This window comes from Podarcis melisellensis (genome assembly GCF_964234715.1).
Source record: "Podarcis melisellensis genome assembly, chromosome: 16".
NCBI lineage: Eukaryota > Metazoa > Chordata > Lepidosauria > Squamata > Lacertidae > Podarcis > Podarcis melisellensis.
Window position 1 is genome coordinate 22,111,485 of NC_138533.1, and position 13,678 is coordinate 22,125,162.

General features: G+C 46.7%; 1 protein-coding gene across 1 annotated transcript in view; it reads left to right on the plus strand.

Moving 5' to 3' along the window:
* SRRM4 (serine/arginine repetitive matrix 4) overlaps positions 1-13,678 on the plus strand; it is a 115,918-nt gene that overhangs the window by 59,858 nt on the left and 42,382 nt on the right. The window lies entirely within an intron of this gene.

Here is a 13,678-nt window from a genome sequence, read left to right on the forward strand (position 1 = left end):
AACATACTCAGCTCCCTCAAATATCCCTCATAAGGCTTAGCTTCCAGACCCTTGATCACCTTGGCTGTCGATAAAATAGCAAACCACCCCCCTCAATCAGTCCTGTTTGGCAACACAAAGGAAATATAAGAACTTCTCTTTTCCTCTCCTTCCATCTCAGCTGGAGGTGGTGTGTGTGTGTGAACAGGAGGGGGGGGGGGATCTGCGATTGCTTGATTGATACTATGCTCAGGGATCCGTAGTCTCTGATGTAATTACACTTATGGGTTTTGTGTGATAAGAAGATTAATCAGCCCATTACACCAGAGCTGTTTACCTATAGATGAAAGTAATTGAACAGAGCAGTCATACGTTGCCTGCCGATGCTTTGCATAGCTACCTGCAAGCCTGTTTGCTGCCTCCTGCCTCATTTTAGAAAGAGAAAGAGAGAGGTGCCAGGCCTTAAGCCTGTTTGGAACCAGCACTTTGGAAGTCCTCCCTCTTACCCCAGATTTGAAGAGATGCTCTAGGTGGGGGCCTCATCCTTTGTGTGCAAAGAGATTCAAGCTTCAGCCACTGAAAGATACAGAGGATTCTCTTTGCTGAAGTTGTCAGACAGGTTTCTTTGTAAGGCAAGGGCCATTGCAATGCGCTCTATGTGGGGCTACCTTTGAAGGTGACCCAGAAACTGCAACTAATCCAGAATTCGGCAGCTAGACTGGTGACTGGGAGTGGCTGCCAAAACCATATAACACCGGTCCTGAAAGACCTACATTGGCTTCCAGTACGTTTCCGAGCACAATTCAAAGTGTTGGTGCTGACCTTTAAAGCCCTAAACAGCCTCGGTCAAGTATATCTGAAGGAGTGTCTCCACCCCCATCGTTCAGCCCGGACACTGAGGTCCAGCGCCAAGGGCCTTCTGGTGGTTCCCTCACTGTGAGAAGCCAAGTTACAGGGAACCAGGCAGAGGGCCTTCTCGGTAGTGGCACCCACCCTGTAGAACACCCTCCCACCAGATGTCAAAGAGAACAACAACTACCAGACTTTTAGACGACATCTGAAGGCAGCCCTGTTTAGAGAAGCTGTTAATGTTTGATGCATCACTGTATTTTAGTATTGGAAGCTGCCCAGAGTGGCTGGGGAAACCCAGCCAGATGGGCGAAGTATAAATAATAAATTATTATTATTATTATTATTATTATTATTATTATTATTATTATCATCATCATCATCATCGCTGGTCACTTAACTGTGCTCATCAACATCCCTAAAGAATGACCCAGGTTGCAAGAGCTTCCACTAAGTGATGGGACTCTCCAGGCTAATGGGTCCTTTTTCTCCATCCCACTCCCTGCCACCTTGCAGCTAGGTAGGAGTACAATAGCCAGAGTGGTGTGTTTGAACAAAGCTAGAAACAGGCTGGAAGCCGGAGACACAGACTTGCTTGCTCTGTGCTGGGTCCAAAGGGGAGACAAATGGAGAAGCAAGATCTGTAGGGCCGATAATGCGGCGAGTCCCTCCATCTCATGCTCAGGTTGTACATATGTGTAAATAAAACCATGTATGCTAAAGGCACGACATATTCCGCTGACCTTCATTCCAAGGAAACTGAACCTGGATAAGCGCCAAGTACCCCAGAGTCTCTGGCCGCTCGGAGACTGGCGTGGCTTGTGAAACTGCCATTTCAGGATTTTCCATGATTCTCATAAATCAAGGTGTAACAAGTATAAAGCATGGATTGCATGCGGCTCTAGGAAGTACTGTATGTTTTGCTCTATAAGACTCACCTTTTCCCTCCTAAAAAGTAAGGGGAAATGTGTGTGCGTCTTATGGAGCGAATGCAGGCTGCGCAGCTATCCCAGAAGCCAGAACAGCAAGAGGGATCACTGCTTTCGCTGCGCAGCGATCCCTCTTGCTGTTCTGGCTTCTGGGATTCAGAATATTTTTTTTCTTGTTTTCCTCCTCCAAAAACTAGGTGCGTCTTGTGGTCTGGTGCGTCTTATAGAGCGAAAAATACGGTAACAAATGTAAAGGAGAATTATTAATTATTAAATTAGAAGGCATTGTGATTAATTTATGTGCTGCTGTTTTCCTGCTGCAAAGTGTATTTGTGCATGTCCTGTATAGATTTTACAAGGAGGAAATTTGAGAGTTTGCATCAGTTCTAATTTTAGGATTATTATTTTTTAATGAAATAAGAGTTATTTAAATGGTTTTACATACCGCCTAAAGAACTTAAAAGTGTATATTTATAGTGAATGCAATAGTATATAGATACAGGTGATAGGTTTGATGGAATCGTAGAATTGTAGAGTTGGAAGGGACCATGAGAGTTATCTAGTCCACCCCCGGCAATGAAGGAATAGATGACAGACAGACAGAGATGGATGATAGATGATAGATAGCTAATTTTATTTTATTTTATTTTATTTTATTTTATTTTATTTTATTTTATTTTATTTTATTTTATTTTATTTTATTTTATTTTATTTTATTATGACTGGGACTGTCACCCCACTCAATCCACTTGCCAACCCTACGTACTTTGCCAACCCCCCCAACCACCCCTTCTTCCCTTTCCACCTCACCAAACCCCCCTCCCTTCAGACATGGGCAACCTAAGCTAAAATTCCTTCCAGACATGCAACCCCACTGGGAGAGAAATAGCTCTAAGTCCTCCTGAGAACAGGGAGGAGAGCATGGGCAGCTTGAGGGTTTAGCTTCCCGCTTCTGCTAACCAAGATGTTGGAGAGCTTCAGGCCTGGGGGCCAAATACCTCTCTACCTGGCCCTTGGAATTATCCACAGGCCACACCTCCTTTCCCTAGGCCACACCCCTCCCTGGCCCTATGCTTTTGCCTAGCCAGAATGTGTCCCTGAACTCTGATTGTGCCTTTTGCTTGCTGAGATGGAGGAGGGTGTATTGCAACTAGCCTAATGTATAGGGCAAAATCTACATTAATTGCTCCACTCATTCCCCCACTCCCAGGCCTGCCGGCCGCTGACATGTGGCCCCCGGGAGATGGCCCAGAAGGGAATGTAGTCATTGGGCTGAAAAAGATCCCTTTCCCACCATGCTAACCCAGCCTGTGCTTTAAATACCCGCCTTCCCAGAGAAAGTATTGAAAAGACACCTTGCATGCTATAAATATTGTGACAAGGGTGTTCAGTACCAGACATATTACCTACTGTGGTTGGAATATGTTCCAGAAAATGCAAAGTGGGGATGACAGAATCTGATCTAGGATGGTTTTAGCAGCAGCGCAGCTGATTTCTCTGGCCCAGTGTTGGTGTAAATCATGCAGTGATCCCCCTCTCAAAGAAAGGAGAGGGAAAGCCTGGCTGTGTAGACTATGGGAATGATTGCAGCCTGTTTTAAATCAAGGTTTGATAGTAACCAGCTGTACACGTTTCAAAACAAACAGCCTGCATTTATTTCACTCCGGAGAGATCATCACGGGCAGGCGTACCGTTTGGAAAACATGCTGGTGACAAGCAGGGAAATATTTTGCCGTGATGTAATGGAATGTGGTTTTACTTTTAAAATTTCAATTAAGAACGCCTTCTTCCATCTCACTGCTTTAAAAGGCTCCCATTCAGCAATCCCGCTTCTTGGTTCGGATCCGCAGCTGTTGGGTCTGTCAACCAAGTTAAGGCCCTTCACTGTGCTTAGGCCCCACCTGCAATGTACCTGCAATTTAAAGCAGTACCTGCAATTTAAAGCAGTTTCGTATCGCTTCAAATATCCCCAAAGAATTCTGGGAAGTGTAGTTTTTTTATAGGTGCTGGGAGTTTCGAGGCGAGACCCTTAGTCCCCTTCATTTGAGCAGCAATTCCCAGGAGGTTTGTGAGGAAAGAAATGTCTTCAGCAGGTGTCTGAATGATAGCAGGGTTGCCTCAGTTCAGAGGGGAGATGATTTCATAGGGAGGGTGCCACAGCAGAGAAGGCCCTGCTCCTGGTTGCTTCAAGGTGGGCTTTTTCAGGCTGCGGCAAAACAACAGTCACCTCATTCGCTGTCCTCAGTGACCAGGCACTGAGAGAAGAAGATCTCCCAGGTAGCTGAGTCCTCTGTCTTCTGTGCTCCCTCCATTGTGAAAGTCTCTCTTATTTATTTTTTTTAAGGAATGGATTGTGTTGCATTATACACTGCAGATGGCATGGTAGATAGCGAAGTGTTAAGCTCAGCCTCTATTGTACAAGGTGGGCCTGGCAGAGAATACACAGAGCAGGAAGAGGGAACAATTACTGAAGGAGGATCCCATTCCAAGTAATTTATATCTCGGGCGACTTGACACTGATTGCAATTCAAGCTATTTTCTTTAGAGCTCAATGTTCCTGCCATCGCCTCGTTCCGGCAGCCTTGCAAAGACTCGTTTCATCACGTTCTGTCCATAAAGCTTTTCCTCCCGTCTTATCTCTGCACAATAAACCCAGAGTCCAAGGGGAGGTGATAAGCGACAAAAACCTTTCAAAAGGGGGGGGGGAGAGGAAAATCTCAGGGGTGCGTGAGAGCGAAACCATATGAAACACTCTGCTGTGACACCTGATCATTTTATGAATCCGACATGCCTCCCTGGTGAATGAGTGCTTGAGGAGAGTCGCAGGCGCTTCTTATGAGCCATCCAATCTACGCACGGAGGAAGGGAAATGAGCTCAACTTTATTTTCCCCCCTAAAGTCAGTGATTAGGTGCTATAATTAAGAAAGCATTGTGCCTGATTTCTAATCTTCCTCCCTGTTTAAAATTTAATTGATTTCCCTCCCGATTGAATCCATCTGCATCCATCTCTATAAGGCCCTGGGTTCTGAGTTTGGAATGAGACAGTGTCTGAAAGAACTGCTCTCTATGTGCTCAAGGTAGGATGTGAAACTGTTCCCATGCAGGCTACTGTCTGCGGGGGCAGGGCGAGCGTCCCAGGGGGGTGGGTGGCAATGTCCCCCCCCTCAAGGATGACACCTGGGGCAGACCACACCCACTGCACACACACCCTTCCTCTGCCAGTGGTCCCATTTAGCAGATTTTATTATTTTTCAGCATTCTACCTGACTCACTGTTTCTGCAAACTGTGTAGGATGGATAGAGAGATGATTTTAAGGCTGCAGCCCTAAACAAAGTTACTTGATAGTAACATACCCTCCAACATTTCTCCGATGAAAATAGGGACATCCTATTCAATGGTGATTATGATGATGGTTTTCTTATTTATACCCCACCCATCTGACTGGGTCACCCCAGCCACTCTGTGAGGTTTCCAACATATATAAACACATAATAAAACATTAAACATTAAAACAGAAACTTCACTATGCAAGGCTGCCTTCAGATGTCTTCTAAAGGTTGTATAGTTACTTATCTCCTTGGCTTGGGGGTGTCCTCCAACATTTATTCAATGAGAATAGGGACGTCCTAAGGAAAAGTGGGGACGTGGGCAAGCCTAGACTTGCCGATCAGATGGTCGGCGGTTCGAATCCCCGCGATGTTCAAACTAGCCAAACTAGCAGTTCGAAAGCATGCCAATACAAGTAGATAAATAGGTACCGCTACGGCGGGAAGGTAAACAGCATTTCCGTGTGCTGCTCTGGTTCACCAGAAGCAGCTTGGTCATGCTGGCCACATGACCCGGAAGCTGTACGCTGGCTCCCTCAGCCAATAAAGCGAGATGACCGCTGCAACCCCAGAGTCGGTCACGACTGGACCTAATGGTCAGGGGTCCCTTTACCTTTACCTAAGGAAAAGTGGGACATTGTGGGATCACACCAGAAACTGAGATGGCTTCTGTAAATCCAGGACTGTCCCTGGAAAACAGGGACACTTGGGGGGTCTGGAGAAATTTCCCTTGAACTTCATAGGGCTTTCTCTGAGTAGGAAGGCTGTGAACAAGCCTTGTGTACATAGCATACATGCCAAAGGAGAAAATCACCTTGACTGTTTGACCTGTGTAGATAACATTGTGGTTACAGGCAGAGCCAACACCATTAAAATACTTTTGATTTTTTTTTATGTATATAAAAATGCTTTTTGGTAATTTAACCAACCTAAATATATCCACGAGCAGGTATTGAATCTTTGCTGAGAAATTTTCACCTAGCCTTGTCATATTCCTGTTCATGAAAGCATGGAAAGTCTGCTTTGCATATTATGCAAATTGCTATGCAAATTTTTGCTCTGATTCTGAGTGGGAAGTGAACTGATTTGAGGGTTTTTTTAAAAAAAAACGCAAAAAGTAAAAATGCAAGAAGTTGATGGAGCACTGGGTTTCTGTATTGCAACACAACGGCGAGCTAGACTGACCTTTGCTATGACCTGACGTGCCCTTTGCGGAGGGTATCTTGGAATGAAAATCCAAACCAGAAAGTGATCAGAGTTAAGTGTTTTAGCAATTATTCCTATAGCAGCAGTTTCAGGCACAGTTTGACAGCACTGAGGCTCTAACTCTGCATTGTTATTTCTGGAGCAACTCCCCCTATGAGGAAATGTTGATTCAGAGAATAGGCAAGTAAATGGATAAAATCAAAGAACTGTAGAGTTGGAAGGGACCCTGAAGATCATCTAGCCCAACCCCAGGTGTCTCATATGGGAATCAACCTTGGCGTTATCAGCACCACACTCTAACCAACTGAGCTAAATAGAGAACCCTTTTCTCTCTCTCTCTGGACAGCCAATGTTGGAAGATTCAAGACAAAGAACAGAAAGTACTTCATGCAGCCCATAATTAGCCTATGGAACTCACTTCCACAAGAGGCAGTGAGGACCACCAACTTGGATAGCTTCAGAAGAGGATTAGATTCACGGAGGACAAGGCTATTGATGGCTACTTAGATGAGGCTGGATAGCTCAGTCAGTAGAGCATGAGACCCTTAATCTCAGGGTTCGAGCCCCACTTTGGATGAAAGATTTCTGCAATGCAGGGAGTTGGACTAGATGACCCTCGTGACCCCTCTCAACTAACCCTACATTTCTATGTATTTACTAATCATGATGGCTATGCTCTGTCTCCGTGGTCTGCGGCACTAATGCTTGCGAATACCAGGTGTTGGAGACCGCATAAATGCTTTTCATGGTGAATGCAAAGGGTTCCTCAGCTTCCTGGCTGATCTAACCCTACTTTCCTTCCAGAAGTCTCTCCTATTTATCGACTCCTATGAGCTATATTTAGCCCAAGGCTCACATTTTAACTAATGCACCCTAATTGGTCATTAACCCAGGTCACCGGTTCCAGAAAACATTTCAAAATTGATTCCAAAAGACTTAGCTTCAAAAGGGGTTTTAGTTTTAAATGGGGCTTTCAGAGAAGGTCAGGCATCAATTAGCTGGAACGGAAGAACCTACAAACTTTGTTGATTACCAATATATGTGACTGTATGATGTCAGCCCCTATGGAGAAAGCTTTGCGAAGGGTGACCTTGGGTAGTTTCATAAACAGAAATGGGGAAAGGGGCAGGAGCCCCAAACTGGTTAAATGAGGTTAAAGTTAAACTGGTTAAAGTTGAATGAGATGGTGTACCAGATCCAGTTGAGACCTGGGCACAAACCCCAAACCATCCGCAAACACCACCTGTGGAGGTATCATGGGAACAAAACTCTCACTGGTTGATCCAGCCATCAGTGGTGCTGGATCCTGCGGCCCCACTGGCCCCACCTAGACCAAGTGTCTCCACTACTGCATGTAGCTTACCCAATGCCAGTCTGGTAGGAACCTGCCTTATACTGAGTCAGACCATTGGCCCAACTAGCATGGGTGGCACTGTGGTCTAAACCACTAAGCCTCTTGGGCTTGCTGATTGGAAGGTCGGCAGTTCGAATCCCGCAACGGAGTGAGCTCTCGTTGCTCTGTCCCAGCTCCTGCCAACCTAGCAGTTCAAAAGCACGCCAGTGCAAGTAGATAAATAGGTACCACTGCAGAGGGAAGATAAATGGCGTTTCCATGCGCTCTGGTTTCCATGATGGTGTTCTGTTGTGCCAGAAGCGGTTTAGTCATGCTGGCCACCTGACCCGGAAAGCTGTCTGTGGACAAACGCCAGCTCTCTCAGCCTGAAAGCGATATGAGCACTGCAACCCCATAGTCACCTTTGACTGGACTTAACCATCCAGGGGTCCTTTACCTTGTTACCCAACTAGCTCAGTGTTGTCCACATTGAAACCCTGGCAGTCAAACAAGAGTCTTTCCTTGCCATATCTGGAGATGTCAGAGTTTGAACCCAGGACCTTCTGCATGTAGATCACGTGCTCTGTCACCGAGTTACACAGCCTTTCTTAATGCAGAATTTTTGGTGGGCACAAGGAATGGGCACTATAACTGGCTTAAAACTGCAGACCTTCCAGAGGCACCTATTTTACGGCATTGCACTTATTTGGCTACATGCAAACTGCCTGAGCATTTATACTAATGTTGTGCATAATCTCTCTCACACTTGCACCCAGCAGTTCTGGGGTGGGGTGAGAGCAGACCAAAGCATCCTGCGAAGAACTTGAATCTGAGTTTGCATATTTCCCCTCCCCATCTGTTTTCCTTTTGTGTCGATTCTTTCTAGATTGTAAAAGCCTGATGGTGGGGACTTGTGGACTGCTCCAGCGGGTTTGGGGGGAGGCTGAAAGGCAGGAGATGAAAGTAATATTTAAAGAAATAAGAGGAGAAAAGATGGCGCAGCTGTGTAAAACCTAACTGATATGCAGAGAGATGCAAACTTGAGAAATAATCACACAACTGTGCAAGCCTTTGTGAGACAGGAGAGGGCATCAAAGGAGGGAGGGAAGGAAAGAGAGACAGATGCCAGTGTTGCCCAAAGCACCCCTGACCATCATTCAAGGTGCCCCAAAGTACCACGGCACACTGGTTTAAAACCACTAATCTAAGCAGAAACACAATGTGGATTGTGACCAAGTGGACTGCGTGCCTCCAGTGTGGTGTAGTGGTTAAGAGTGGTAGACTCGTAATCTGGTGAACCGGGTTCGCATCCCCGCTCCTCCACATGCAACTGCTGGGTGACCTTGGGCCAGTCACACTTCTCTGAAGTCTCTCAGCCCCACTCACCTCACAGAGTGTTTGTTGTGGGGGAGGAAGGGAAAGGAGAATGTTAGCCGCTTTGAGACTCCTTCGGGTAGTAATAAAGCGGGATATCAAATCCAAACTCCTCTTCTTCTTCTTCTTCTTCCTTAGATGGCTGCCCAGATACTCACTGAGAACTGGCAACTTCAAGTGCCTGCTCACTTTTCTTAGGCATCTTGACCTTGAAACTGGTCTTGGACCAGCCAGCCAACCCAAGAGAAGATGCCTCCAAAAAGAGGGCTGTCCCCCCAGTGAGGCAGGAGACTGGGGCACCCTACAACTCACATTCCGTGGGTTTCTTCTCCTTTATGAAGCTGGTGGAAGGCACATGCATCAAAGCACGAGCTTCTCCTGCAGCTTCCTACTGGGTTTGATTATATGTTCCTCTGCCCTCCGATACGTCATGCCCCTTAACCAGCACATTCTCCAGAGGCTGCATTTTGAAATCTGCCATTCAGGCCACAGAGCAATATTCTCCCCTTGATTAACTGCAAGTCACTCAAGCCGGGAAGATCATCTCAGAGGTCCCTCCCGCTGGCATTTCCAATTGATGTGTCTTTGTGATGGGAAGGTGTGCCAAAGGGCAATCATATCCCTCGCTGCTGCTCCTCTGCCTGTGAGGACAGGGACTTTGTGATTGTAAATTAAATGGGGGGAAGAGAAGGAAAACAAGATCTTGCAGGCTCTCGTTGGACCAAGCGTGGCTTCACACCGCGCTAGCCAATCAATTGTGACTTTCGAGTCCCTCTTAATGCCTCGGGGCTTTCTAATAGGGATGGATGACTCAGTCCTCTTTGCGGCCCATGCCAATTTTGCAGGTGTTCCTTCACAAAAGACCGCTCCATCCTGATCAGTCTATTTGTGGACCGCAGCAATTTCACAGGCGTTCATTCACAGACATCCGCTACATCTGCAACAGTCTCTTTGTAGCCCTTTTCTGAACAGCCTTATAAGCCTTATGGTGAGAAGGAGAAGAAATTGAATCTGCCCAGCAAACTCACTCAGAGCCAGCACCATCCCGCAGCAGAATGAAGCAACCCAATTCAGATGGTACCATCTTCAAAAGCAGTGATGAAGTCACTTGTGTAATGCCCCTGTTTCACATGCAAAAAGTCCCAGGTTCAAGCCCCAGCAAAGACTGAGGTGCCCTACACTGCGGAAAAAGTATTCCCTCCCCCCCTTTTTTTTCTTTGTTCAGCTGTCAGTCTGAAGAAGAGCTATGGGCAACATGAAAGCTTGCTCACTCCTTGGTGAATTTCGATTGGTGTTTTTTTATTTCTGTTTTTGTTTCTCCACACACACACACCCCGGGAATATCTGTGTGGTGTTACTCTGGCTTTGAATGCAATACAGGTAGTGCACCATCTCTGCTTGGAGAAAGGGGCAGCCCTCCCCAATGTACTTTTAACTCTACAGGGTTTTTTTTAAGCATTTGCTAAATAGCATCTTTGTTTCGTGGGTTAATTCATAGCTGGCCTTAGGACGACGTAGTGCTGCAATTGTGGAGCAAGCTCTGAACTATTCCCCCAGGGGTGGAGAGCAATTATTGATGCAAATAATTGTTCCCCAATCCCATCAAAGTCTGCTTTTGCTTCGGCCCAATATTCTTTTTCATTGATTCCCGAAGCTCCCCTGAGCCCTAAAATACTAGTAATCTCTTTGGGCTGGATTCTTGCGGCGGCAGATAAATGGCTGTGTGCGAGTGCATGCACGCGTTTTCTCTTTGCAGACTTTCATGTTTGTGATGGGAAATGCATTTGCAATTTAATATGAACGATTATTCTAATCTTAAAGGAAAGGATTATCGCAGAACTCCCTGCAGGAAACTTAATCGAGGAGAATTGCCCAAAGACTGTCCTGGCTGGCAGGCTGAAAACCTGAACAGGGGCCCTCTATATGGAAAAAGAATGGAGTGCCCTGGGGTGGGTGAGAAAGAAAACAGCATGGTTGGCTGGCTGGCTGGCTGGCTGGCTGGAACCCTAAAAAGGACCGCTCCACACAGCAACATTGGCATGGAAAAGGAATAGAGTGTCCTGGAAATAATGGAATGGAGCCTCCTGCAAAAGGGCATGGCTGGCTGGAAACCCTGAACAGGGATTTGCCCCACTCAGCAACATTTTTTGTCACAGGTCCAACTTGCGATTTTCCTGCTCCTCTTCATTCTCCAGACCTGGTGATGTCTGTTCCCAGCCCACTCCCAACATCTGTGACTCACAGCATGGCATGTCACCCTGACAACTGTCCTCTCTTCCAGCTTTCTCTTCGGGCTGCTTTCCTGCTTCTAGGAAAGCTATGCATGGCTGGGGCTCCCAGACTGTCATTAGTTGCCATATCGCAGCACAAAAGAACTGCTTGTTTGCTAAATGCTTCCTGACAAGACCACTGGCTTGTGCAAATCTGAAAGTGTGTCTCGGCTTCCCAGTGCCCCAATCAATCGGGGGGGGGGGGGGTTGGCCACTCAATGCCTCCACCCCCAAGCCCTGATTTCTTAACGGATGGCTTGATTTGGTTTAGCAGCTTTTCATCCCAGCTGCCAAACACAACTTTTCTGGGAGAGAAAGAGGTCTGGACCAGAAGGGGCAATGTGGCAAACGGATGTGCTAAAATTAAAATCGCAGGCAGCCATAGATTCTCAGACACCACCAGGGCACTCAGACAACATCTGTGCTATCTCTACTCCCTGGATTCGACATTGTTTGTCCTCCAGTTTGGTGCTTTAAAAATGCAGTGGTACCTCGGGTTAAGAACTTAATTTGTTCCGGACATCCGTTCTTAACCTGAAACTGTTCTTAACCTTAACTTTAGCTAATGGGACCTTTCGCTGCTGCCACGACACCATCGTGCAATTTCTGTTCTCATCTTAAAGCAAAGTTCTTAACCCAAGGGACTATTTCAGGGTTAGCGGAGTCTGTAACCTGAAGCGTTTGTAACCCGAAGTACCACTGTAAATAACTGCATAAGTGAGCAGGAAAAACGCTATTGTGGTTTCCAGGCACTACTGTAACTTTAAGTAAATGATTCCTTTTTGGAGGTTCTGCTAACTTTAAGGCTTCCTAAGGAGTGCAGCTTCCCTTAAGTGCCTCAGGTCAAGTTCCTGTCCTGAAAGAGCGGGGTAACACCTGTGGAGGAAGCTCTGGGGATTGATGTGGAGCTGTAACAGAGTGTGTGTGTGTGTGTGTGCCTGCCTGCCTGCCTGCCTGTGTGTGTGTGTGTGTGTCAGAGAGAGAGATACTCCTGTCACTGGAAAAGCTGAAAACACATCTTCAAAACTGCACCCTCAACTACTGCTTTATTACTCCCCACTCTTATTTATTATTGAAACTCATTTGTTTTTGTTTTAAAAATTAATACTTTATTACTGATCTATTCAGTAAGTGGGATGCCTCTGTTATGCCTTCTGTGATACTAAAGGGTTCTGAATGTATATCACAAGTACGCGTGTGTCTTTTGGACTGCTTTGAATATGCTTTAACCACCTCAAGCACTGTTTTTACAGAACAATCTCATGGAGACAGGAAGGGGGGAGGAACCCATCTGTAGCAAGAGAATCACCAGATCCAAAGCCCTGACAGTGCGAGCATGGGGAAATCTTTGGCCCTACAAATGTTGCTGGACTCAATCCCATCACCCCTGGTCATTACTCATGCTGACTGGGGCTCGTGTGTGTTGGAGTCTGACCACATGGGCTAGATCATTGTTTCCCAAACTTGGGTCTCTAGCTGTTTTTTAGACTACAACTCCCATCATCCCTGACCATTGGTCCTGCTAGGTAGAGATGATGGGAGTTGTAGTCCAAAAACAGCTGAAGACCCAAGTTTTGAGAACACTGGGCTAGATGGACTGAGTGGTGGCGTGGCTTGAAGACCCACAAAGGTTGTGGAAACGATTTCCAGACACTTCTAGGTCAGGTCAAAGGCAAAGAAAATCAGGACCGTGGACAGCTCCCAGTGGCTCTGCTATCTCTGATGGCTCTTTGCTGCAACATCTTCCCAAGCTCAGGTAGCAGGAGGCCCTGGGAGGTGTCCATGGTCCTGATCTGCTTTGCCTTGTCTTTGACCTGATCTGGACGAGCCTCTGGCATCCATTGCCACTTCCTTTGTGGGCACCGATACCTAGCAGTACAGGTTAAAAAAGGTAAAGGGACCCCTGACCATTAGGTCCAGTCATGACCGACTCTGGGGTTGCAGCGCTCACCTCGCTTTATTGGCCGAGGGAGCCTGCATACAGCTTCCGGGTCATGTGGCCAGCATGACTAAGCCGCTTCTGGTGAAACCAGAGCAGCGCACGGAAGCGCTGTTTACCTTCCTGCCGGAGCAGTACCTATTTATCTACTTGCACTTTGACATGCTTTCAAACTGCTAGGTTGGCAGGAGGAGGGACCGAGCAATGGGAGCTCACCCCATCGCAGGGATTCGAACTGCCGACCTTCTGATCGGCAAGTCCTAGGCTCTGTGGTTTAACCCACAGCGCCACCCACGTTCCTAACAGTACAGGTTAGGCAGATCCAAAGTAAATTGGTAACAGATGGCAAGATGGCCATGCTCTCTTGGTCCTGAGAGTTCTCTGCCCCATGGAGCTTGCAATAGAAGCCCTGCCTGTCCTGCACCCCTGTGAATGTTTCACTGACAAGGTTTTTCTTCTCCCTCCTTCTGT